The sequence below is a fragment of the Thunnus albacares genome, chromosome 9, assembly GCF_914725855.1.
Source record: "Thunnus albacares chromosome 9, fThuAlb1.1, whole genome shotgun sequence".
Classification (NCBI taxonomy): Eukaryota; Metazoa; Chordata; class Actinopteri; order Scombriformes; family Scombridae; genus Thunnus; species Thunnus albacares.
In genome coordinates, this window is record NC_058114.1 from 29,580,440 (window position 1) to 29,607,239 (window position 26,800).

At 38.5% G+C, this 26,800-nt stretch overlaps 1 long non-coding RNA gene across 1 annotated transcript in view; it reads right to left on the bottom strand.

The window, feature by feature from the left end:
- Positions 1–1,220: 1,220 nt before the first annotated feature.
- Positions 1,221–26,800, bottom strand: part of LOC122989144 — a 31,625-nt gene continuing 6,045 nt past the window's right edge. The window contains exons 2-4 of the long non-coding RNA XR_006404955.1: positions 23,661–23,798; positions 8,693–8,769; positions 1,221–1,812 (exon numbers count right to left, since the gene is read on the bottom strand). This is a non-coding gene — a long non-coding RNA (uncharacterized LOC122989144). The remainder of the gene's footprint in view (positions 1,813–8,692; positions 8,770–23,660; positions 23,799–26,800) is intronic.

The following is a 26,800-nucleotide window of genomic DNA, read 5'->3' on the forward strand; positions in this document are numbered from 1 at the left end:
CTCCTTCTGCAGCGCTCCACATCAAACCCACACGCTGTGCCAATTAGCAACACGGCTGAAGCACCGGGGCCATGCACTACCCCTCTTTATTTACCTCTTTAATGAAGCTTAATCATCACCTTAATTTCCCTCTAAAAGGACAAAGCAGGGAGTAAGATGAGCAGTGTGAAGAGAGGAGAAGGTGGTAGATAGAGATAATCAGAGTATATTAAAGACAGGTATCATCCCAACCAATGTTTCTCTTATTCATAGCTTTAGCAAGTCCACGCACCTTTCCCTCTCTCAGCAGTTCACTTGATCCTTTGCATTTGGCTGGGTTAAGAAAAGCCTTCACAACTTGCGGTGTTCTGATTATTTAAGATGGTCTTAAGGTTGCATCTTGGAAACACACTGGGTTTTAAAAACATTCTCAAAGCCCAGCTCAATTATGACAGAGAGCAGGGTGGAGGATAGAGAGGTGGGCCATACTGGCCTTGGCTGGTCACTGGGGAGGGTTCCTCCGTGGGTCTGACAGTACAATGAAGAACAGGCCAGGTATCAAGGGCAAGCTGTTTCTCAAAACTACAGCACCAACTGTTTTTCGCCTGCCCTCACATTCGACCTTGTGCCATCCTGTTCTCTAACACTACGCAGGCAAAAAGCTGTTCACAGACAAGTTAAAAGCACAGTAGATCTGTGAAGGAAATTGACACTATAAAGAGATAAAGATAGCAAATTGAAAACAAAGCACATCTATCCATTGATTTATGTTGCTCAAATAATACAGCACACAGTAGATTAAAGGTTTCATACAACATGAGTTGTCACGTTTGCATTTTGAAATATTGTAAGAATATGCGTTATGTGAGTGTATTTTCATCTAACTGGACAGATGTCTTTTTACTAGCCTATCAAGGAAACTCACAGTCTATAGAGCTTTGATAAATGATGTTATCAAACACACTATGTAGGCCAGCATATCTTGTTTCAATTTTAGAATAATAGACATATCACTTTGATCTGTGGTTTAGGTGGCATGCTTTGCTATTACAGCCTATTTTATAGTAAATTACATTGTTGCATATGCAGCATAATGTGCAAATCAAGGGCAATCTTGTCTTTAGATACCTACAGTACTTCTGGGTAGCACACACTTCCATGATTAGTACATCAGGTAAGATGGTTGCATCAAAATAATTAATTGTATTTCATGTATTTAGCTATTTATAGGCGGGGAGAAATACCAGCTGGATAAAAGCACAGTTGTATAAAGAACATGAGGGAGCTAAACTGGTTTTATTATACCAACGGCTCTTAAAAATGATTTCTTAAGACTTCATCTTGCAAGTACAATGTATTTGCAACACTCATCCATCCTGCATATACTCAGTATATAGAAAGGATTTTAATGAAGTCAGAAACAGGTACATAAGAGCGCGAAGCCCATTAAGAGTCTCTTAATGTCTTCTGATGTCAAAGAAATGTTTGATATGTGAATGCAGATGGTAGTGAATCCCTGCCTTTGCACAATACATTCATGCTGCAGTCACAGCCTGACTTACTCCATCACTTACTTCCCTAAAATGTCTCTCCTGACAACATGCGGTGCTCTTCTTTAGGGTTGTTGGAGCCCAACACTGTTGCTAAGTATGGTATATATTTTTATGACATCCATCATTGGTGTAGATCCACAGACAATAACCATAGCATTACTCACACATCACAAAATCCACCACCTCTTGATACTATCTATGCTTCTTTGTGTCTCCATCTCTGTCAGGGGCCTCTCCACTTGTAACCCGCTGCAGACGACTCCTGAGGGCCAGGTGTTACCTACATGGAACAACGGTACAAAGCCATCTTAAATAAGCAGATACTTTAGCGGGGCCCTCAGTGCAGCAGAGGATCATTATTTTGAGGTGGAAAAATCCAGTTTGACAGATGAACCGCGGCCGCAGAGAGACACATCACCGATACGCCACATAACAAGATCTCAGAAGAGTGAAACACCGACTCATTACATATCAAAACAGACTGGGAGGAAGGATTTATTTGTTTTGTTGCAGGGGGTGATGATTCTATTTCATGGGAGTCAAAGCCGTGCACAAGACAGCCACAGGTTCAGGGGTATTATCACTGGCCCCAGTGATGAGTTACAGAGTCCAAGGCAAGCCAGTTTCACCCCCAAACTGGGAATACAACGGGATCAGCAGAAAAGTCAGAGCAATTTAATGGGTGAGTCACTTAGGTGTTATCAAAGTGTGCCTTTTGCTGCAGGGTGGGAGCAGTGATGTGGAGTTAAAGACCAAACTTCAAATGACCAGTATGGAGGAACATTTCTCTCTCTATGGTCTAACTTGTCCTCTCTAATTTACTCATGTCCTTTTTTTCCTCTCAACATATTCAAACAACACCCTTGCAGTGTTAATTTTGGCACCTGATTTTGATTTAGTTTTAGTCTTTTGATGAAAATGTATTTTAGTTTTCACATTTTAGCCATTTGAATATTGATAGTTTCAGTCAGTGAAAATTTGGTTACATTTTTAATTTTTAAACATTCTATCGCCATCTTTGATGTGGACAGGTGTTATGGTCCATGACATTATTCATTCCCAAACTCTGCATACATTTCACTAAAATACTGTTTTGTGGTGAGTTTAGCTATAAGAGCTAAACAATAAGATGGATAACATTTACTCCTTAATATTGCTTTAACCAACATCTGGATGAAGATTTGACAACCCACATTGATCCTGCGCTCATTCCTACCAAAAGCCTATCAACACAAAAGGCTGAGGCATCCATAGCCCTTGATAATGTTACATTAGGTTACCCTAATGTTGGCATGCTAGGCCAGCATGTTTTCGTGATTTGTCCCAGCTGTTTAGCTATTGTTGGTTGTGGATGCATTTTAGTCCATGAATGTTTTTCTTTTTTCCTTCCAAGGAAGGAAGCAAGCAAACATTACTGACACAGGCTTAATATTAATGACATGCAAGTCGCTGCTTACTAGTTCAACAAGTCAAGCTGCTAAATCAACCTCTGTTTTAGTGTTGTTGTGAAAAAAGGTTGTCAACGAATATTTTTCATATTTTTCGTAATTGACACTGCCCCCAAGGAATTAATGTGTGGTGGCGTTCCCATCATTTCTTTTTTCGCATTAATCTGTTGTATTGATGTAGGCCTCTTTTATAATCAGAATCAGAGTTATCTTTATTGGCTTAGTATGTTTAGGCATACAAGGAATTTGACTCTAGAAAAAATAGATACATAAATATAGAAAAAACAAGTGGACAACAACATACAATGTCTATATACAAGTGAAACCATTTCTGTAAATAGGATAGAAATTGTGCAAAGGTGTAAACAGTGCAAAGAGTGCTGAAATTAATATATGGTTAAACAAAAGTGATAAGATAACTTTATGTACAAACAGTAGGTGGAAGAACAACATTTCCACAAAACTTTCTGCATTTGTGAAGATTGAAGAAAAATTGTGTGGCGCAAATTGCTGAATGTTCAGCAGTTCTTCCCTGGTAAATCTTCTGAGAGTGGCAAAAGGCTTAACGAATAAACAAAAACTGTGAAAGCATGAGAGAGAAAACAACGGAGGCAGCCATCTGCCGCTATCCATCTTGATATAATAATAATGATAATAATAATAATAACAATAATAATACAATTTTTAAAAACCTTACCTTAGCCTTTAGTTGGGTTATACCTTTCTGGTTTCAGTGTCATTGTAAAAACACAAACCTTGCTCAAACAGGTTTGTCCAGGCTCAAATGTGCACTTTAGAGGGCAATTACTGTACCTGCTAGCCTCTGTGTAGCCAGACAGAAAACATGACCAGTGGAGAAAGGGGTCTTAACCCCAGCACCCGTCATCACTGATTAATGTCTCATCTGAATCAAGCCGCCATTTTCCACCATTGCTCTTTCTCTCAACCCTTCATCCCTCTCTGCGCTCAAGACCTGGTGATTGTCATCAGATGTGACGGCGCTGGTATTCCCAGGGTCAACCTGCGACTGCAGTTTAACCTGGTTTTTACACCCCTCCTCTGTCCTATTGCCATGTCATTCATTTTGTATCCATCTACTGCGGTGTTCTGCTGGAGAAAAAAAGCATTTCTGATCCCTCTAAAGGACAGTGTGTTTAAACTGAATGCAAAATGAGTTTTGGAGGTGATGTGACTTCATAAAACAATGGAATGGAAAGTTAAGGGTGGGTGCAAGGATGCCAAGTTGCACTGGGTGAAGCAAAAATTTGTGTGTGAGAGTTATGCTTGATCTTGAATAAAAAAATTGCACTGAAACCAAGGCTATACAGTGTAACTTTGCTTCACAAATGAAAGAACAGAGATGAAAGTTCTTGGTAGAGCAGTCTCACAAACACACTTGGCTCATTCCACATAGCTGGTATGTATGCCGGTAGCTACCTATCAGCTACAGCTAATGTACAGTCTCTACATTGGAGGTTTGTGAGAATAAACCATAGACTGTAAAAAAAAAAAAAAAAAAAGGACATAGCCACTGTGATGTGGTTTGTGGAGTCCAATTTCAAAGCCTTGAGTTTGCATTTTGACTGTTGCCATGTTTGATTTTTGGAGTGAGAAGTGACGAGAGGGTGGAGCTGACCATAGCACTAGCTGCTGGCTTGGTTAGCACGGTGCATTTACAATCCATGGTTAACAGTGCTAATACTAATGCTATTGCTAATTTCTGCTAGCGAAAAACAGGCCTACCATTAAAACAAAATGTACTCACTGGAAAAACTGAACATCCGACTCCTTAGAGGGTCTTTTATCATAACCAGATGCTGAACAATACTTTTTTAGATGACCAAAATGTTACAATTAACTTTAATTAATTGAAAACAAACAATTGAAATAGCAGCAGCTATGCCTATACTCTGTGAATGAGGTGTTATGCCATGGTTATGTTACATAATCAATGTTGTAGCGACTTGTTAATCACAACGTAGACATGCTCTAAAGCATACACTTCTTTATCATCTATTTCACTCTAAATGGGGCCATAATTTACAAAATGAACATCATGCTGTATTGAAGTAGACTTGAAACTAGCAATAGAGACTATAAACTCATTAGGAAAATGTTTACTAACATAATAAATCAAGTGAGAAGTAGGGTCATTTTCTCATAGACTTCTATACAATCAGACTTATTTTTGCAGCCAGTGGAGTCGCGCCCTGCTGGCCATTAGAAAGATTGCAGGTTTGAAGCACTTTCATATTGGCTTCCCTTTTCAGACTGGGAGCTACCCGCTTGGGATTGACTCACTTTTGGAGCCAGCCTCAAGTGGCTATTCGAGGAACTGCAGTTTTTGGCTCTTCCATGTTGGCTTCTTTTTTCAGCCCCAGCTGTCGACACTTGGAATAAACTTGGACTGAAAAATCAGTACCTCAGCCTACTTTGTGTAAATAAGGTGACACTATAATTCACTTCAATTTCAAGTTCACCTTACAAGGACCTCTAGTAGCCGTGTGATTTTTGAACTGTCTGTTAAGAGCAAAAGCAGTTATCATGACATTGCTATTAGCACCACAAAATCTCTTGATGGTCTGTTCAGGCAAGGAAAATTTTCACCTTGCATCATTTGCGTGATTTGACCCCTGAACAGCCTGAAAGAGCTGACTGTACAGCTGTAAGCTACATACACACTCAGTTTGTGTATGTCTGTGTGTGTTTATGACAGCTCAGCCTCTGACTGATCTCAAATTTTTAACCAATTAGTTCTTCTTTTGACCATGGCCACAATCATTTCCTTACCTTAATGCAGTAGTTTTAGTGGCCTAACCTTAACCATAATGCTTGAAGATCACAAAATGGTTATATGTATCATTTTTGTAACAGCTCAAAGGGTTATCAAATCATAAAATGCTCATATACGTTGTTTTGGAAGGCAATCACAAACTATGTATTTTGTCATTTAGTTTGAAGAACTAGTTGTGCTGCATCCACCAAAAGTATCACAATGTCCAGATATACATGTCTCACCTTTTTTTCTATCCATACAAACCCGATATGCCTTTCTCTTCACCACAAACTTTTCCATTTAATAAGTTTATCCTTTTAACTTTACTTCTAATATCTTTTAAAATTGACTTTCAAACGTTCTCTGCCTTCAATTAAACTGGCGGGGCCTTTGATTTAAGTTGTAAGGTAAGGAAAAAGTATCAATCAATTTGCTTCACTCCTTTCATTTGTAAAAACATGTTAAAATACTCTGGCACCTGATGGTGGGGGAGCAAGGCTAAATCAAAGTGTATTAATAATTAACTCTAATTAGCAGTGTGTGGGAGAGGTGTGATGCCTGTTTCGATGGCAGCACTATACTCCTTCCTGAACCTCTGCCTCTTCTCGAGATCATCTACTGTGAGAGATGACAGACTACAGAGAGAGGAAGACAAACGCTTCACGGAGTAAAGACGCCGGGTTAAAGAGACAGGACTGACTTTTTTGTATCTTCTTTATATTTATTATGTTCAGTCGAAGAAACTTGGAGAGAGAGGGAAACAGAGAGAAAGAGCAAAGATAAAGACAAAAGTGTAGCCATTTGTTACGACTTCAAGTTAATTAAGGAGCTTGTTGTGAGATGATGGGGGCACCTGCATGTGCAGGTTTTAACTGAGCAAGAGTATTACGGGGGCAACTGCTGAAAAAAGGACCTGAAAGGAGCCTTAATTAATGTCTCAGCAGGGGTGGAGGGAACATTGAGACGGAGCTAAAACCCTCACAGGCCCAGATCCAAACTGGAGCTTTACTAGCTGGGAGAGCATTTTATTTCAGAGTATTGCATCATCACGGATTATCTAACAAGCACAAGTGTCACTAAGCCAACAAACATCTCTAAGACCTGGAGGGGTAAATTAGTCTCCTTCCTCACACCCAAAGTGTAAAAAGTAATAAAATTCACTGCATTCCTTTCAAAAGCAGGGACATGACTTCACTGAATAGTTTAATTAGAGCTGTATATTTGTAGAAAGCGCCACATTCTCCATTTCCACAGATGCATTTTGCTAACAAAGACAATTCATCTTATATTTGGGGGGGAAAATCTGATTACAGCTAACACTTTGACCCTCTTTGCTGTGATGAATCGGGCAAGTCACATATGCGGATTTTGATTTATCTTCCTGACCTTTTGTATGCAAAGGAGACACATTCTGTATAACCATAATGTGACACGTCAGAAAAAGAGGTCAGGCCTGTGAGAAAACAAGCCTCCCTCCTTCTCTCCTTCTATATGATGAGTCTATTGTTTTGCCTCACAGCGGCTGCTTTTACAGTGCTGAGCAAGTTTATGTTGCCTCTAACTTAAAATTCATGCTTCGATTTGAGGCAGCTTCTAATCGGTGATGTTTTCGATAACATGCAGATATTGAGTAGATATAAAATGATCCCCCTCACTCCCAACTTGCGCTGGAGTGGACCAATATTACTGATCATTTTTTAAAATGCATCTTGCATATCTTTGTTTTGGGGGTCCTTTAGGGAAGCAATTACCGGAAAACAAAACAGTCTTGGAATGTGAACATTAAAAAGTTTCTCTACCAGCTGAAAACAATTGTTAATGTCATGTGGCCAGGCTTTCCTAGGTATTTTAATCAGTTAAATGAAGGGTTTTAGTATTTCATAATTGACATTTTGTCAATAATATATTCTAATAGTTGAATGACCATTAAAATACATTTTTCTTAAGAAATCAGTATATATATCCTTTGTCTTCGTTTTGTATTTTGTAAGTACCAAAAAGAAAGCGCTGATAGCACCCCCCCATCAGTGTTCCTGGTATGTGCTGTGGTAAGTTTTTTGTTAATTTTTATTTGAGCAATATCTGTATGTGTAAGTACAAATATTGCTTTACAGTTAACCTACATTTGTAGTCGTTGCTTTGTCCCATTCTGTGATTTGAGCTCTTCCCATGTTACTCATAATGCTGGATGTTACTACAGTGCTAACATTAGCAAGCTAGGGTTACTAGCTTCCACTCAGAAACTGGAAGCTAGTTAGTGTAGCTTGCTAGCTTTAACTTTTCAAGAGGAATACAAACTTAATAGTGTAACAGGTCCTCCCAAATGTTGAATGTTATAAAGAGACAGTTTAAATCATGGTTAGGGTTTACTCTTTGTTAGATGGGCTTATTGAAAAAGGGGGAAAGATGTCTTGAAATCAACATTAATTGGCTGTAAAGTGCTGTGACATGCTACAGTGTGTAGCACACCATGGAACATGACAGTGCATTACTTATCAATAATAGCAACTTATCAATAGCAACAACTCGCAATATGTCCAAAAACTTTCTTTAGAAAATTGAAAAATATGCACAATATCTGCACTATAATTACAGTTTATATTTCCTTACACAAAAAGTGAGAATTTCTGTTTGACTTTAAGAATCAGTAACATTCATGAAGCATGGTGTATGCTAATTTTGTTACATAAGTGTAATGTGTAGCCTATTATGGCTTGAAAGCCATCTAAAGAAATGAAACAGGTTGATTTTGCCACCTGGATCACATACTTACATTTGAATGTTTCAGTAATTCATGCATCAAACAATACATACATTGTACTTTATTTTAAATCCCAAATCAGGACTGGATTAAGCTGAGGAGATGTGTGTACATACATGTGAGTGTGTGTGTGTGTGTGTGAGGGGATGGCAGCAAGCACTTTAAATATTAATACCTTTTTTTCTTGCCATACTTCAAAAAGGCGACAATAATGCAGGGTTGCAAGGAGGCACCTCCTCTCAGAGGAGAGGTCTATGGAGAGAATAAGAGAGAGAGAGAGAGAGAGAGAGAGTGTCCTGTCATAATTAAACATGCATGGGTATTTTTTTCACAGACGCTGTTTGTTCCGCTGGCCTGGGTTTTGACAGGACGCCAAAACAAGCCCAGGTGGAACAGGGTGTGCAAACAAGCTTGTGAGTACAGGCATGAAACACACAAATTAGCACCTAGACCAGATGAATATGCAAGTGCTGGGATCGGGGCCAGCACGCAGTCCTATGATCAGAGCACACAGCCAAGTCAGGTGAAAGTAAACAGAAAAACAAAGACAAGGCATGTCTTTCTCCAGGTAGATTGAGCACATTTTAGTCTTTTTTGCATGAGAATATCTGATTAACTGATACATAGAGTATTTTACTGACTTCATCATGAGGGCAATGATGGCAAAGTTGTCACCATCACTCTAAATCTCACATTTATTAGGGAGGGAAGTTAAGAGAAATATGAGATTGTGGCCTTTGGTTTTTCATTCATCCCTGCTCACTACCATCCTGCTTTTCCAGTAATAGATACAAGAGAGTCTGAAATATTGGTCAGCAAGCAGCAAACCATTTGCGAATACAAGCCTGCCAAACCTAAAAGAAAAACAATAACAAGCCAGGATAAGCTGGGAGGACAACAGATGGATGTGCGGGTCCGGTGATGGATGTGATGGGGGTTGGTGGAGAGGTAGAGAGGGAAAAAATTAGGTTGGAAAAATGGATAGAATCGAAAGAGAAAGGAGACAGGGGAGGGAGATAAGGAGACCGATTGAGAAAGAGTGAGTGGTCGGCACCGAGTCCCACAAGAGAAATTGTAAAGTAAAGCTGAGTGAGTGAGCACCACCGGTCCAGGGACATCTCGCAGGTTTTTCCAGGCTGGACACTTCGGAGTGCATGTCAGGTCCCTGAGCGCTGGGAGCCGAGGCACTTCCTGACATAAGTAGCCTCCTAAAGATGAACAGCATCACCTCAGCTACAGTTAGAAGGTCGAAAAATTGCTCCCACTGCACATGGCCCTCCTTCCCCTTACATCATGTGACCTCTCCTCGTCCGCCCAGAGACGTTTCCCTCCTCTTGCCGGTCCACTCTGGCCTCTCAAAAAGGCAGCTTTTACACTTCTTAACTCTTCCACTTGGCGGGACACGGAGACCACTGCAGCACAGCAGACCTTTTTCCACATGAGTTTACCCGTTAAGGCTGTTCTAAAATAAAGCCCTCTTAGTCACACATGAACTGAGGGTGAATTATGGATGGAGCCTTAGTGATGAAGTTGTGGGATATCTTAATGACACCCAACACGTCTCCTTTTGACTCTCCAGCTGCCGTGAATTAACTAGCTCTCATAATTAAACTGAGGAAAGAACAAGCTCAGTCATCAATAAGTCATCACTGGCAGCTCCAATTTACCAGCCTGCACTCACTGATTGTGTCGTCTGAAGTGATTCGGCACGTTCCTCTGAGTCGGTATACACTCTGCCCTATAGCCTCATTTCAACATAGCACTCACCTAATAATAACCACTGAGTGAATAACTTACATTAAAAGGCTGTTATTGTGGATTAACCACAATAAGCAATGGTGAATAATGGATAATACTCCCTGTTTACAAGTTAAAACTCCATTTCCGTAACCTGTGGCTACAAATGCAGGCTCGGGGCATGTAATGACACTGTTGCCTCACTCACCGCTCCCATAAGGCTTTCTGGAGCTTCATCAAATTCGATTCACCGGAGGGTAGGCGGAACACACAAAAGCAAAGGGAAACCGAGATGCACGTCCATTTATTCACATTAGAACGCTCGTCGCCACTGTCCTAAATAAGTTTGCAGTGTATACTTCAGCACTCCATCTAACATTCATGTCTCCTTTTTATGCTTTTATCACCTTGGATACGCCTGACTCAGCCAAGCGTGTACTCGCTCCCTTATCTGCCAGTTTCAGGAACATCTAGTGGCCCGCCAAAGTAAAACACATCCTGCGCTCCGCGTCTGCAACTTCGCCTTTACCATTTAGTGACACAAACATCAATTTATTATATTATATATTATACATTATATGGCTGATAGATAACAAATGTTAACCAAGGTTTGTTTTTTTCCACTATATGCAGTTCGCTGTATATAAGAGCAAGTCAAATGTTTAGAGATGAATTTGAGTCATAATTTTAAAAACTGAACGTGTAAGTGATAATATGATTTTGTGTTTTATTTATGAAACTAATCAAGCCAAAATGTTTTTGGGTTCATCATGTTGATGGCAACTAATAAACAACAATGTTTCAATTACTGTGTGATGTCTGGCAACCCAGTAATCTCTTTAATTTGCTCAGTAAAATAAATGAAAGATAACTTATTCTGTTTGGACTGTTAAAGTGTGTCCCACAAGCGTTTGCATGAAAGGAAACGTAAGGCTGCAGGCCTCGCTAGGAGCGGCTGCAGAGTGTGAATAGAGTGCAGTAGTCAGGATGATTGAACTTGGCTGTCTTCAGGGAGGGCGAGTACATGTGCTAATCCTAATCAGGACCTGTTCCCTGCCATGTAATGGAGTAGGAACAACCCCGAGCTCCACGCTGGACACGCTGAGGCTACATTAGTGAATAATGTTTTCCAGCATGGGACACCGTTTCTATTACGCTCCACATGCGGCAGGAAGAGGAAGCTGTCACTGTGAATTAACCACTGAGCATGCCATGCAAACATATCTTGTGTAATTGGAGTAAAAAAGTGAGCAAAGGGGAAGAGGGGGAAAGGCTTTTTAAAATAACACTCCGCTCCTCTACATCACTGAGACAATACTGTATGTTTGAGACATTACCAAGCCTTTATCAAACTGTCAACCTTCAGGACAAAGGATTCTTACACTCCATCCTCCTGAGGCTGCTTTATTTACTCATTTTGCACCAGGTCTGTGGCTTGCCAGAAAAAGCCTCTACTGGTATTTATTCGCTCTAAGCGCTGTAGTGTTTTTTGTTTTTTTTTTTAAAAAAGACCAGTTTACCTGATTATATCGACAGCTCTACTGTAAAATCTCCTGGCATTAGAGGTCAAAAAGACTATGTTTTCTTATTGTCTTCCTGAGTTCACTTCCATCTAGAAGAGAGTAAATCTCAGAGCGGAATCACTTTTCTGACAATAATTTATAAATTATGCACTGCTTGTGTTTGAATTGAGAAAGGCTTTCATATCTCTTCCATTAACTCAGATTAAGATTTCATACTGATGCTGGGGAGAATGCTAGCAATATCCCCGTCTCATTTCAATGAAATTTTTATTAGTGCTTTTTTCTGTAGTACACTCCTATTGGGATGTCTGTGAATCTGAAGCTTGGCTTTGGACATGAACTCCCCTCAACCTGCCTGCCAGTGGCTCTGAAGGCTTCAATATTTTATGGGCTCGGGCTAACTCAGCCGTGAGATTCCAGCTGCAGAGATTTAACTCTAATGTAAAAATTGTGAACGGATGAAAACTGGGATGTCATAAGTAATACATCTGTTCCAAGCGGGGTCGTGGTTACTATCCACGGAAAAAAAAACGAAACAAACAACTAATGATAGAATAAAATAAATAAAAGAACAGAGGAAAAAAGGCATTTAAGAATGAACACAGCACTCCATTCTTCCTCTTTGTGTTTCCAAAATGAAAAGACCTAAAGCTATAGGGCTAAAATATATCAACCCTAATATCCCAGTCCTTCAATTGACTCCTAATTGTGTGCACTCTTTACCCCTTTTGTGCAGCCATCAATAAAAGCGGTCCCCTAATGTCATCCTTCTGAGAAGAAATGGGCATCACGCCACTTACACTTTATAGGCCAAATCCATTTCTTTGAGCATCTTGCCTTTTTCTTTCTTGCTATCCTAACGGAATTCAAAGCATTTGGAAAATCTGTCTATTCAGCGGTAGCATCCCGGCGCATTCTTCCCCAGAACCAACTGAGGTCAGATGAGATGGGTCTGATGAACTTTCCCATTTCTCCCATCCCTACAATCTATAGCGTTCTCCCTAGAGCCATATGTTGTCCAGTGTAGTTGAGACTGCTTGTAATGGCCCTGCTAACAATGCACTCTTTGTGCTGGATAAGGAAAGGAAAAAGCCCAATGCCGAGGGCAAGAGGCAGAAGAAACACTTTTAGTGCCAGCTTATATTTTTTTTTTTCATTCCATTATACAAGTGGACTCTGCTGGAAATATTTGTCTTGACAGTAGTTTAGCATCACTCCGCACTCAACCCTCCCTGAAAGATTAAACTATTGAAATTGTCATAAGCACAGATGCCCCACTCTTTTGTGCTACACAATCTGCAATGTCCTAAACCAACATTTCTTAACAAACTTGTTTGTTAGCTGTTGCGCAAATGCTAAAAGGTGTTTTTCTGGGGGAAAGACAGACAGAAATTCATCTACAGTAACTCTCAAAGGTGCCTACACTCAGTGGAGTGTAACTTCTATGGAGGCATACGCTTCCCTCACACTGTATTTATCACTTCTTATTACCAATAATAACATTGCTCCTCTGGGAGCTCAAGGGTAAGTATGCCCCCTAGCACTCCAGCCCTTTAAGAGACTCAGTATACTGGACTGAATACAGTCCTTGCATTTGCTTACAACATACAGTATAAGTTACTGAGCATTCTCAAGAGGATTTTGTGCAACTGAAAAGCAGATTCATCCCCTGCAGAGATTAACAGTTACTATACAATACTAAATTATACATAAATATATTGTGATCAATGCCCATGAATGTTTAATAGCAAATTATTTTACAGTAAATCTACAGAAACCCTCAAAAAACAAAGCTCTGTTACAATCACTAGACAGAAATGGATGATGACAGGGCATTTGACAGAAGATAAGATCAGTGCTTGTTCCACTCATATCTGTCCACTAAAGCAACGATCCCCAACCAGGAATAGCCAAGAGAGTGCTTGTGCTCTTCTGGAGAGATTGTGGTTTAAATTATTTCAACTAATAGAAAAAAAAGAAATTATGATTTGATTTTTTAAAAAAACTAACCACATATTTGTATTAAGTAGGAAAGTCCAAATATGATTACACATTTTTGTTATGCTGATCTTAAGTACATTTTTTTTTCACAAACCCAGTGAGCTACTAGCTATAATAAAGTCGCTGCACAGTACACCTCCCACCATCAGTTCACACATTAAAGCCACATGTTGTCATTAAGATTACATAAAAAAAATACTTAGCAAACTAGCAGAGAAGTTAAGAAATAGTTCACTAAAAGTAATTAATAACTAGTTAAAGATGTTAGCTAAAAGTAACGGATAAACAATGGGAATGAGTCAGTTGAAATAGTTAGCTAAAAGTAATGGTGAAACAGTCAGCATTATTAGCTACAGGTAATTGATAAATGTTTAAAATAGTTAGCTTAAAGTAACAGATAATCCGCTGAAATAATTAGCTACAGGTAATTGATGAATGGTTGAAATAGTTAGCTTAAAGTAACAGATAAACAGTTTAAACAATTATCTAAAGGAAATGTTGATGGTCACTGCAAACTTGACCTAACCAACCAAAACACTGACAGTTAAATGATATGAAATATTTTTATAAAAAGATCCACCTTTATGTAGTGTTATTTAACATTCACTTCAGAATCAGTTGAAATAAACATCAGGAATATGAGAGGTGGGGTCTATGAAGGGGCATGGGGGTTCATCTGATAGGGATGTGGGGGCACGCTAGACAAAAAAAGTTGAGAAGCACTGCACTACTGCAGATAAGTGTCATTAAATGAAGATATGGACAGAGTGCTGAAACAGTAAGCCTCCTGGACCTGACATTTGAAAATGTCTGAGGCTAACTATTAAAGCATTGCAGTAGTTTTTCTATGAAATTTGTGAGCAGTCCTCTTCTCTTGAAAACATCTTGACAAGTGCGTTTCTCGGGGCCATTTGAGGGCATTCATAAATATTCAGCCAATTAAGAAGGAAATGTATTAGGTAAAAAAATAATTTCCAAATCTGTCTAAAATACAATATTCTTCACTATAGTACAGAAGCATGTGGAAAAAGTTTTAGTTGGTCTGCTTTGGTGCAATGTAATTAGGAGTGATGTTGGCATATATAAAGGCAGGGGGAGATACAGAGGCCAAGCAAGTAAATGTCCAGGTCACTGTGTAAACACAGCTGATTGTCTGGGACACCCTTGTTATCTAAAAGTCGTTTCCATCATTAACACAGAAGGACACACATCTCCTCTGGGAGTAAACGGACAGCTCCGGGGTTAAAAGGCACATGCTGAACTATCAATAACTTCCACTAATTGTATGCTTTGTAATTAGAGGCATAATCAATTATGAAATCGTTTGTTCTGTCACTGTGACAGGATAACAACGAGCCATATCTAAAGCTGCATACAATAAAATAAATAACAAAATTATCCATGCATGTGATTGTAAAACATTATATGTCAGTAAGAATAAAAGCATTTGCATTTTTGAAAGGAGGCTTAACGTTCCTGTGACAGAAAAGAACTTGATCGTTTGACCTCTACATTGTTGAACTGCAACTGATGCGCTTAATCGTCAGCTGTCACTTCCTATCTTAATTAATCCTAATAGACTATTGATGCGACACAACTGTTAGGCTTTATAATTAGTATTGCAATTTAGACCGGATAATCTAACAGGGCAGTCCAATTACTCCAGAGGAAATAGAAAGCTGTGAGGCAATAATTATGAAACAGTCACTGCACATTGGAGAAAAAAAAAAAAAATCAAGAGCTTTTTCTTTTGAAAGAGAAATCCATGCATACATTAAACAATAAATGACAAAACACAACCACTGCTAATCTCATCAGCCGTTCAACGTATGAGAGACAACTAATTGAATTGATTGCTGCTATCAATAGCAAACAAATCTGTTGAGTTGTCCATGCTCATATAATCTGACCTGATTCCTTCAGCTGTCACTATCTGTGAGAAAGCTGCCACGCTATGCTTTTCTAAATCTGTCAGGCCGGGGCATTTACATGTCTTTGTGTTTCCATGTTGATAGGGCAATTAATAAAATATATGTTAATAGGAGCTTAATTGTTTTACAACAGTGGTTTGACAAGGCTGAGGGAGAGGAGACTTGTCAGTGATATGAAATGCGTGGCTACTCTCAGCAGCATAGCCTTCAGCCTAACATATGGTCTCCTTTCCAGGCTTTAACTGTACCACATAATAGGAGCCTGCTGTTTATTTTTGAAACATTAGTGATGTCACTACTCCTTTTGTCTCCTCAAGACAATAGCTGCTGTCTCTGCCTCGCGAGCAAGACAGGCGCACATGCAACCCCCCCTCCCAAAAGATGACATTTGAATAATAACAAATCCATCACTAAATGCTACTGCACATCTCAATTATACACATAAGGATGTGTCCAAATTCATAGCTATTTGTTAGAAATTATATGGAGAAGTGTTGAATTTTAAAGCTGTTTTTGTTAACTCGTCTTTGCCAAACAGACGTTTTAAAATAATTAGAAATAGATTATTTTGTGATGTGTATAAAATTAGGAAAATTATTATATTATTTTGGGGACAGGAAGCAAAAAAAAAAACATTATTTTTGCCTCTAATGCTGTGTTTTTACAATAGACTTTACTAAATATGTCAACAAAAAAACACTCAACTGCTATGCCAACAGACAAATAGATTACACTGTGTGACATCACAGGACAATATATTGGTAATAAATTGGTTATAACTGCAGGTCAGGCTCAGTTTACAAGTTATAATGGGAGATGTAATCACTAAAAACTAATTCAAAAAAAATATGTGCACAGTAACTGCTATTAAATTTGTACAGAAAATAGGAGTAAAAGCTGTTTTTAGTGTTTTGCAAATGACTCATTGAGCAACTAGTATTAATGCGTTCCTATCAGTGTTTATTTGGACTACTTTCTGCGGCAGAGCTGTGTGTTTCAGTGCAGGGCGATGCCAAGTGATTCATACACAAATGACCTGAGGGAGGCAGCAGTGCAGCGAACAAATGTGAGCACAGCATCTCACACTCTGAGTGCGCTTTAAAGGCCATTTACATAGTGAAATCTAATTACCCTGGCTCTATGAGAGAGTATTTGATCTCAATCTTAAACAGAGCAGAACATATTATTAAGAAAAAAACAGAGGGTGTGGGAGGGTGGAGGGGGGGGGGACTTTTCTTAGATGAAGGTGGCTTACTGAACAGAGGAATCAGCTTGTACACAATTCAGCACTCCCTTTTTAATTATTTTCCAACATAGATGAAAAGGGAAGAACACTGATTTATTTGTGTCCTGGGAGACAATGCGGGCTTTTGAGACATGAAAACGAAAAGAGGGAACTTGGGTGGACAATGGTGGGAGAACAAAGTCTCTCTCATTCTGTTGTTTGTGCTTAAAAGGAAATCAAAAGTTCTCAGTGTTGCTCTATTAACAACCTTATTTCCAAGCAACATGGTGTTTTTGACATCAAGTCTCATATAATCATAATTACAGCAGAGTCACGTTGTCCTTATTTTTTACACAAGCCCCATAGGTGACTGATGTCAATAACTCACCATATTAATCATAACTCTTCTTATACTTTACAGATCTTTTAACTTGGATAGAAGACAGATAAATAAACATACATTTTCCATCAAGACCTATTTCCTATAGAAACTCTACAACTAAAGGCATCTCTGAAGTCAAACAGAAATATTTTCCACAAAAAGTTGACACAACACCTCAACCTGCAGTGACAAAGTGCAAATCCTCACATAGTGCTGCTGACACATTATAATCCACTGAGTCATACACATTCATCTTGTGATCATAATGATCAAACAATAATTTAATTACTTTGTAACTTTTGTATTACTTTAACTCAAACTTGAAAAAAACAATATTAAATTGACAATTTGTTGTACATTTCACACCGTGTATAACCATTTGTGTCCCTTATTTCAATGTTAATTTTACACTTGCCAATTTATTTTTTGTACAGCATCTTCAATAACTCAAACTGATTTGAATGTAGGCTTTAACAAAATACAAGGATTATCACATATACTTGACATTTTGTACCTCACACATGTATGTTGCTGTTCTCTCCAATCCTGTTAATTTTCCAGTGAACATGAAGCAGAGGATGGTTATGAACATTATGTTATTTTTGGATATAGGAGAAAATGCCATTGTTTCACTTTTGACTAGTATTGTAGCACAATACATGGATACTAATTATGAATTGCTTCTCAGTAACACTGCCTATGGAAAACTGGAAGGACAGGCAACTCAGACTTATCAGGAAATATTGACATTTCAGCGTGAACACAGTCAGATTAGTTCATTAGGTGCTACTTATATGATGTTATCTGCTCTGTGCATTTACAGCCATGTCCATACAGATTGGCCTACATGCTTATAAGCGTGTTCCCAAATGTTCGGTGTGTGTGTCTGTGTGCATACACTGTACATGTGTTCCTCTGTGCTTTATGCCCACTCCCTTTGTTGTATTAATACAATGCCAATACCACCCCAATTTCAGACTCCATAATCTACAGGATGTTTTTTTCCATTACTCAAGGATCGTCTAGTGCTTCTAACTTGCCCTTATTTTATATCACAAAATTAGAGCTTTCTGAAAATTACTGCGAGAAAAGGCCTGTGCTCTTTCAGTCCTTTGTTCCTGCTCTTGCAAAAATCATATATAATTGTGGTCACTCCATTTTTGAGCTTTGACCTTTAGTGCGCAGTAATACAGAAAATGATGGGGAGCAGATTTCCTGTCTCACCCACAGCTCAGTCTTTGAGGGATAGATGCTGTCTCTCAGGCTATGTTCATACTATTAGTAGTATTACTACCACTACTATTAGTGTTTATATTGGTATAAGTTGTATCATTAGTATACTGCAATTAGTCAGTTGCAAATTCTACATATATAACCCTTATTTTAGCTTTAAAAACTACTGCACAGTTTTAAAAACTGTAACAAAACCTTGTCTTTACATTTTTTGAATAACAACAATGAATTCTAATGTTTTTTCTCTACTAAGGACTCACCAAATAGATCCAGCACATTGGCTAAGTTTACATACCTCATGGTAAAAAAACATTAGTATATGACTCTTTGGGTAACCTCATAGAAGAAGAAGCACTTCTAACATTTTCAAAAATCCACCCAACAAAACTACACAAGAATCAAATCTTGCACTTTTTCTGCATTTCTCTACTAGACGAGTGTGTATCCATGTTTTCCCAACACAAGAAACTGACTTTTGGTTGCCCAGCAGGGATCTACAGTATAATAACATTTGTAGGAGCCTATGGATTTGCTGTATAGAGGACTTGTTTGGTAGATGTTGGCCATTAGAGTAGTGCATTGTGAAGCCAGCATGTCTCTAGATCTAATGGCTTCACAAGGGAAAACAATCAGGATGACTTCACTGTATCATCTAGGGTGGTGGTAAGCTGCAGGAGAGTGCAGTGAGCTCTCCACTATTCTCTTAAAGCAACATGAAGTTTGCTCTTTCCAATAATCTGGGCCTGGATCTCAAAGTCACGATAGGGAGCATTGTTGTTCCCCTGGTCTATCCACAGACCCAACATGTGGTATGCTGCTCATTTCCGTAGCTGCCCATGGCTTCTTGTAAACTTTTTCAGCCAGCCTATGAATACAGGTTCTAAAACTAAGACTGCCAGGCGCCCGTTCTCACAAATAACACAAATAATAGTCTTTTCTTTTTAGGCTTTTACCTCACAGACAGTCTTCAGTTAATACTGCATGTTACAAAATATAGATTGAAATGGTGTACAGTGGAGGCAGTTTTACAGAACTAATGTTAACATATTAAATGTTGTCCATGAGAACCCAATAAGAACATTAATGCTGGAAATTGAGTATTTAATAGTATTTAATCGTACAGTGTCAGTGGTGGAAAACATGCACATATCAACTTAATTTCAGCTGAAACATAAAATATGGTACATTGGTAGTTGAAACTAGCTTCAACCCAACCAGCTACAACAGTAAACTGCTTCTTACACTTACAGTAAAGTATCAGTAATAATGATTAAATAATAGAATATATAATAATATGACACTTTTGCTGATAAAACTTGTACTTTTACAAGTACAACTACTATTTCAATTCCAGGGCTTTAACTTATAACAAATATTTTTACATACACTTTTACTTAAGTAAATGATCTGGACACTTCTTCCACCACTGCATTTGGTCATTTGTTTCTGAAAACACTGCATACATTGTTAAAGTTATTCACATGCCCACTCTGCCCACAACCGCAAATCACCGCAGAGAGTGGTGGAGGCGGCACAGCACATCACTGGCAACGTATTCCCAGCCATTCAGCATATCTTCCACCAGCGGTGCTTGCAGAAGGCACACAGCATCAAGGACCACAGCTACCCAACATGCAGACTGTTCTCCCTGTTACCATCTGACAGACAATACAGGAGCACGGCCTCACGTACCACCAGACATGAAGGGAAACTTCAGTATTTTTCAACTTGGATAATATTTTTCAATCTTTTTGTGTCTAAGTGACTAATGGGGACAACAATTTTCTAAATTGGTCGAGTATTGAGCAGAAGCACTTCAGTTGGCAGCTGCGTAAGAGGCTGCAATGTAATTCGATGGGGCAATAGCACATTGTTAATATAAGTCCACTAAAAGTACTTGTTTATTATTATAAGTGTCTGACAACATTATAGAAAGGACCATACAGAGAAAAAAACATTTTTCTTTACCTTTTGCTTGATCCACTCTGTTTATTCTTGTGTCTCGCTCAAGGAGAAGTCTTGCTCTGAAATTGCGTGAGAGTTGAGTTGTTGTTGAAATCAGCTAAATATTCAGCCATGAATTTGAAAATCTTTTAGACAACACAAAGCTATGCTTTCTGTACTCCAAAACAACAAACTCCTCCCAGCATTCCTCTCTCCAACTCATGGCTGAATATTAGCTGATTTCGACAATAACTCAACTCTTACGATATTTCACAACGAGACATCTCCTTGAGCGAGACTTGGTTAGACACAACAACAAACAGACCGGATCAGGCAAAAGGTAAAGAAAAATGTTTTATTTCTCTTATAATAATAATCTGAGTCTGTCAGCGGCTAAAAGAAGCACTTTTAGTGGACGTACATTGACAAAGTGCTATTGCCCCATCAGATTACCAGGCTGTCCATTTAGCAGCTGCTGGCTGAAGCGCTCTCACTCAATACTGGACCAATTTCAAAAATTGTCACTTAAACACAAAAAAATGGTAAAATAGGGTCCAGGATGAAAAATACCAAAGTTTTCCCTATAAGGACAGTTTTTAACACCAGGCCATCAGGCTTCTCAACTCATATATCTAAATATTCCACATTTTCTGCACTGTTTACTGTTTACTGCACTGCACTGCTTACATAAAAAATGCAATCAACTATGACTGCTATGCTGCTAATAATTAAACTGAAAAATAAAAAAACTGAAACTGAAACATGATTGTTAGAAATCTGTTTCCACTGACAAATTCTATTAGCTCAAATTTAAACTCTAAATTAGTCCATGAAAAGATCGTCCATGAATCACTTTTGCAGGTGCCTGCAGGTGCAGTGGGGGAAGTATTCAGCTCCTTTATTTAAGTAAAAGTATCACCACCACACTGTAAAAACACTCAGATAGAGGTCCTGCATTGAAAATGTATGTATTTTTAGCTAAATGTACTTAAAGTATCAAAAGTTACTCAATGCAGAAAACTGACCCCTATGAGTGTTATACTATTATGTATTATTCTATTTTTAACTGATAATGCATTAATGTGTAAGTAACATTATACTGTTGTAGTTGATCAAGGTAGAGCTAATTGTTGGGTAGGTTAAGCTATAACAATGCATTGTATTTTATAAGCTTATCATATATTTTATATGTAAGATTTTAATTTGTAAAGTAACTAGTAAATATAGTTGTCGAATAACTAAATATTTAATAATGAGTATTAATAATAAGTCCAGTGTGTAAATGTAGTTATATTCTACCATTGTGCAAGTGTGCCCACAGTGCTTGGTCGCAGCTCTCCTCACATTAATAAATCCACACTGTCACAGCAGTGCACCAGTTTGGATACAATGAATGAACACACCAATCAAAGAAAATGCCCTTGAAGAGATGTGAAGAAATGCTTAGATGTGGAAGAGCTTTGGGAAACTTGCCCTCAACCTGATCAGATTTCTGTATGTTTCGGTGATTTTCTCACCCTTGTGTCACCTTTCTCCTGCCAGTAGCTGTAATTTAGGCAACTAATGATTTCTTTCCATTAATGACCCTTTCAGTCTATATAATGAGGACTTTACAACATACTTACCAAAAATTACAGAGCCTTCAAGAGAGCGCTTTTTGAAACACAGAAGCTGAAAGCAGATTTTAAATGTTAATCATTTTATATGCGCAACCTGGGGCCTGCTTTGACCTATGAACTGAAGCTTAAAGTGGTGCGGGCTTATTCTTGCCTGGACATTGCTTATGTTTTTTTTTTTTCTTTTTTGACCAAGCAGCAGAAAATCCAATTATTAGCAACAACCCAATTACTTTCCCTTCAGACTCAGCGGCTCAAATCCAAGGTTGGATTTGTGGATTAGCAAGGTTTACCGATAGACTCCTAAAAAGGGAAGCAACAATGTAGAATTTCCTGGCCGCCTGCGCTCTTCCGGGATTTGGAGTCAGAGGGTGACATGATCATTGAGAGGTGGGATAATGACAGAGTGAGAGAGAGATAGAGAGGGAGGGAAAGGAAGAGAAGAGCGGTCTCTGGACAGTAGATCACAGTTAGCTGAGGTCAAAAGTGCAAGTAGGGCCTGTCAATGGAGACCTAGCCACTAATAAAGTCATATTGACTTTACAGCCATACTTAATGCTGTGAGTTACTTGACACCGAAAGTGCTGCAGCATTTGTAAGTCAATTAGAGGGGGTGGATGAAGCACATGGTTTTGCTGTCACTCTAACCTGAGGAGGATAACGCTGGACAATAACCTTTGACCTCACCCATCCTCTGACTTCTAACATCTGCAGGCCACTTCTGTCCAACGGCAGGTTGTAAATGCTCCGAGTCAGTGGTTGAATTGATCACAGCAGACACTGATTCATAATTAAATGGAATATTTAAACAAAGATGAGGACGGTGTCAAATGGTGACTAGGACAGCACTACACTCAAGGTTATGAAACTACCATTAAGTGGCTTTTTTTTTCTCTCTCTTTTTTTTTAAATAAATGGTAGACACCGTACTTCTACTTCTGTCAAAGTGGGTCAAAAAGTAGCAGGAAATGAATTACTCATTAAATGAAACACTTGAATCTCTCTAATAAGGAGATCCATGAATGATATGTGCCACCTGCTAAATTCGCAAATATCCCCTCTAAAAGCTTTGTAAGCTTCATCAAACTAATCGGAGTGGACAGCCACCAAATAGAATCTGTTCTGTATTCTCCATTTGTGACTGTGCAGAGCAGGTGAAGTCTTTTGGCAATAATTGACTGGAAGGTATGCCGTTCTCTATTAATGTGAAAGGATTAAATTTAACACCCACCTTATATCATTCTGCGAGGAATCATATAGCGCTAAAGCCCACAGTAACCTGAGGTATCTGTTTCATTATTGCCTAATTAACCTGCTAATAGCCATGTCCTTCCTGCCTCGTCTCTTTAATTATCCGACGGCCTGCACCGCGTTCATACTGAGATTACAACTGTGTCAGTCAGCTCTCTGTCCCATCACATCTTTTATGAGATCAATTTCTATTGGCTTTATTCTAAAAGATACTGTTTAATTAACAGCTATTTTCATCCTTGAAGAACATTCTATTTCATGATCAGGATATACTCAGGAGATCCTCTCTACAACTCTTACCTTAGACAATTACTGCTGTGAGGTTGTGCAGGCTGCAGATAGAAGGCAGTGGAGACAGAGTGAGTCGGTTGGATGTGTAACCACTAGATGTCCTTTGCGGTAAAGTGAACAAGCCTGATTGAGCCACTGGCCACAGCACTGGAAAAAAGCCAAAAAGGCAAGAGTCATACCACTTCATCACATGTTACTCATACAGATGAGACGCTGTCATTAATTGTAATAACGACTGAGTGTCAAGGCTGTGATTCACAGCCAACGCATCCTGCAAACATTTTTGGCCACTCAGCATAGTTTCATTTCAGTGCAGCAGCAATTTGCTCAACTTTCACCCCTCAGAACAGAACAGAAAAATGCTTTCATGTGGTTTAAAATTGTTTTTGCACAAAGAAAAATGATGCAGAATTAGCTATTAACAGTTCCTGTTTGAGCTGATGAACAGACAACTATCACTGGATTACTTGTAATACTAAAGAGAACCTTTGAACCTGATCACCATGAAGCAAGATTTGAAGTTATGAGACCTTCTTTTTTTCTATGAATTCTGAGCAGATTTATGGATGTGTATCCATTATTTACATCCCAGATATTGATATCCCCGGAAAGTTATGACTCAGAAAAAAGAAGTGTGGTTTTTGGAGCAAGCTGTGTCAATCAGGCGCCAGAAACTTTTGGTTTGGCAGTATTTGAAAAAATCAGCAGGACACTTGATTGGTGTTTTCAGCTGCAGGGCATCTGGACTGCAATCTATTTATCAACTTTTTATTAACATTTACAACTGCTGAATCATTGCATTATTGAAAAACCCTTCATCAGTTACCTATTAACATTATAGCTGCTGATGACTTATTAGAAAGAGAGGAACTCAACCCTTTTGTAATCACTTTGTAATGACTATTAACATGTGTAACTGCAGAGTTGATTGCTTACTACCCTTTATTAAAAAACAGTTCATCATTGAGTGTTCGGTGAGAAGATTGATACCACTGTCTTTTAAAACTGAAGCCACAGTGAGCAGCCCGTTAGCTTAGCTTAGCATAAAGACTGGAAACAGGGGGAAACAGCTAGCCTGGTTGTGCACAAAAGTAACTAAATCTGCCAACCATAACCTCTGAAGCTCACTAATTAACACATTCTATCTCATTTGTTTAACATGTACAAAAAGTATAAAAACAGACATCATAGCACCCAGCACAAAAAGTAGTTTGGCACATAACTCCTTGTAAAACTACAAATTGTTTTTTTTACACTTTGGTTTTTGTACACATAAAACTAAAATGATCTAAGGTGTTAATTAGAGGTCTTTAGACATGCTGGTAGATGGATCTTGTTACATTTGTATCTAGCCGTTTACCCCATTTCCAGTTTTTATGCTAAGCTAAGCTAGTGGGTTGTAGCCTTATACTTAACAAACATAATGTTGTATCAGTCTTTTCTCCCTTTTCTTTTAACTCTTGACTTAATGGCTTATTAGAGACCGAGAAACTCATGAACAGCAATAATAGATTTTTCACAACCTGGCAACCCAAATATTGTTCTTATTACTGGCTTTAACTGATGTATATAGCATTACTAAATCATTCATTAACCATTAACAAAGCCATTATTTACATATATTTTTTATAAAGGGTGCCTTGCAAGAAACTGGTACGTGTATATCTTATTAAAAAGTTTGGACTTCCTCCAATAATCACTCACTGGTATTTTGTATTAAAAAGGTCCCTTACAAATAGGAATAGCTGTGATTTATTAAGGCAAAGATCATGTCACTGTATAAAACCAGGACGGGAGGCAACAGTGCAAGTGAAAATGCTACTATCTGCTGTCATTTCCCTCTAGACATACAACCAGTGGAGCATTTACAGTAAGTCGCTAGATGCACAGCCAAGACTCAGACAAGTGAATTTATGTGTTAAGTTGGTGTCCCCCTCCCTCCCCCTCACTGTCTCAAAGGCCCAGCACAGATAGCGAGATCCATTAGGAATTTCAAGTCGAATTAAGGTGCTTGGGGAGGACACATTAACACATGTGCCGCTTCTGTAGTTAAATGTCAGAATGGGAATGAGGCCTGTGACTTTATATTCCATTAGCCACTGCCTCATGTTTCCCTGCTGTGTATCTAAATAAATAATCAAGACAGCCTCCAAAACACGAATCATCTTTTCACAATAATAGAAAATTAATGGCTCTGCTTGGGTAAGTAAATTACACCAAGAACATCCCAGAGCCTAAATCACTGCTGAGAGATGATGACAAAGGATGCATTATAGGCCACAGCAAAAAGGAATCCACTCGTCCAGAAAATTCTGAAATCTGAATAAAATGTTGGGGCTTTCAAGCTCTTTACAATCACCTTGCATGAAAGTCTAATTTAGTTTGGCTTCTTATTAATTCATAAGCCATTAGTAACATATTTCTCTAACAAAAAGCCCCTGACAATGTAAAAAAAGAGTGTGTTTGCGAGAGGTATGTGCAATTAACATTTAAGCATGGACGATTAAAAAGAAGTTTCAAAGAAATGGCTTAGAGTGGGGTCTTGAAAGATGCAAACGCTTGACTATTTTATGGGGCATTAGCCAGATATATTTAAATACAGCTGAAGTTTATTCCTGCCATATAGTACGTATAACACCTGTCATGCTAAATCAGGTACACAATCGGCTAGTATTAAGCCAGGCTAGAACAGAGCCCAATGCAATGTCTGTATACTGCAGCATTGTTGGCAACATTGAACTAAAACATACAGCTGAAACCATTCAAATAATTGGAAATAAATAAAATAATTGATTAGTTGATTTACAGAAAATTAATATACAACAATTTCAACAGCTGATTAATTGTTTAAGTCATTTTTTAAGACTACCAAGGTACAGTGGTGCTTTGAGCTAAATGCTAACAAGAGCATGTGAACATCCTTACAATGACAATGCTAAGATGTTTAGTATGTATAATGTTCACCAGGTTCACCTAAGTTTAGCATGTAAGAATGCTAATATTTGGTAATTGACCTGACAACAGTGCTAGATGTAAAGTCAGGTGATCACCAAAGTCATTACATTTCATCTCGTGGGGGACCATCCAAATACTGTTGTGACATTTCACAGTAAATGACAAACGTCACCTCATGGTGGCACCAGATGTAA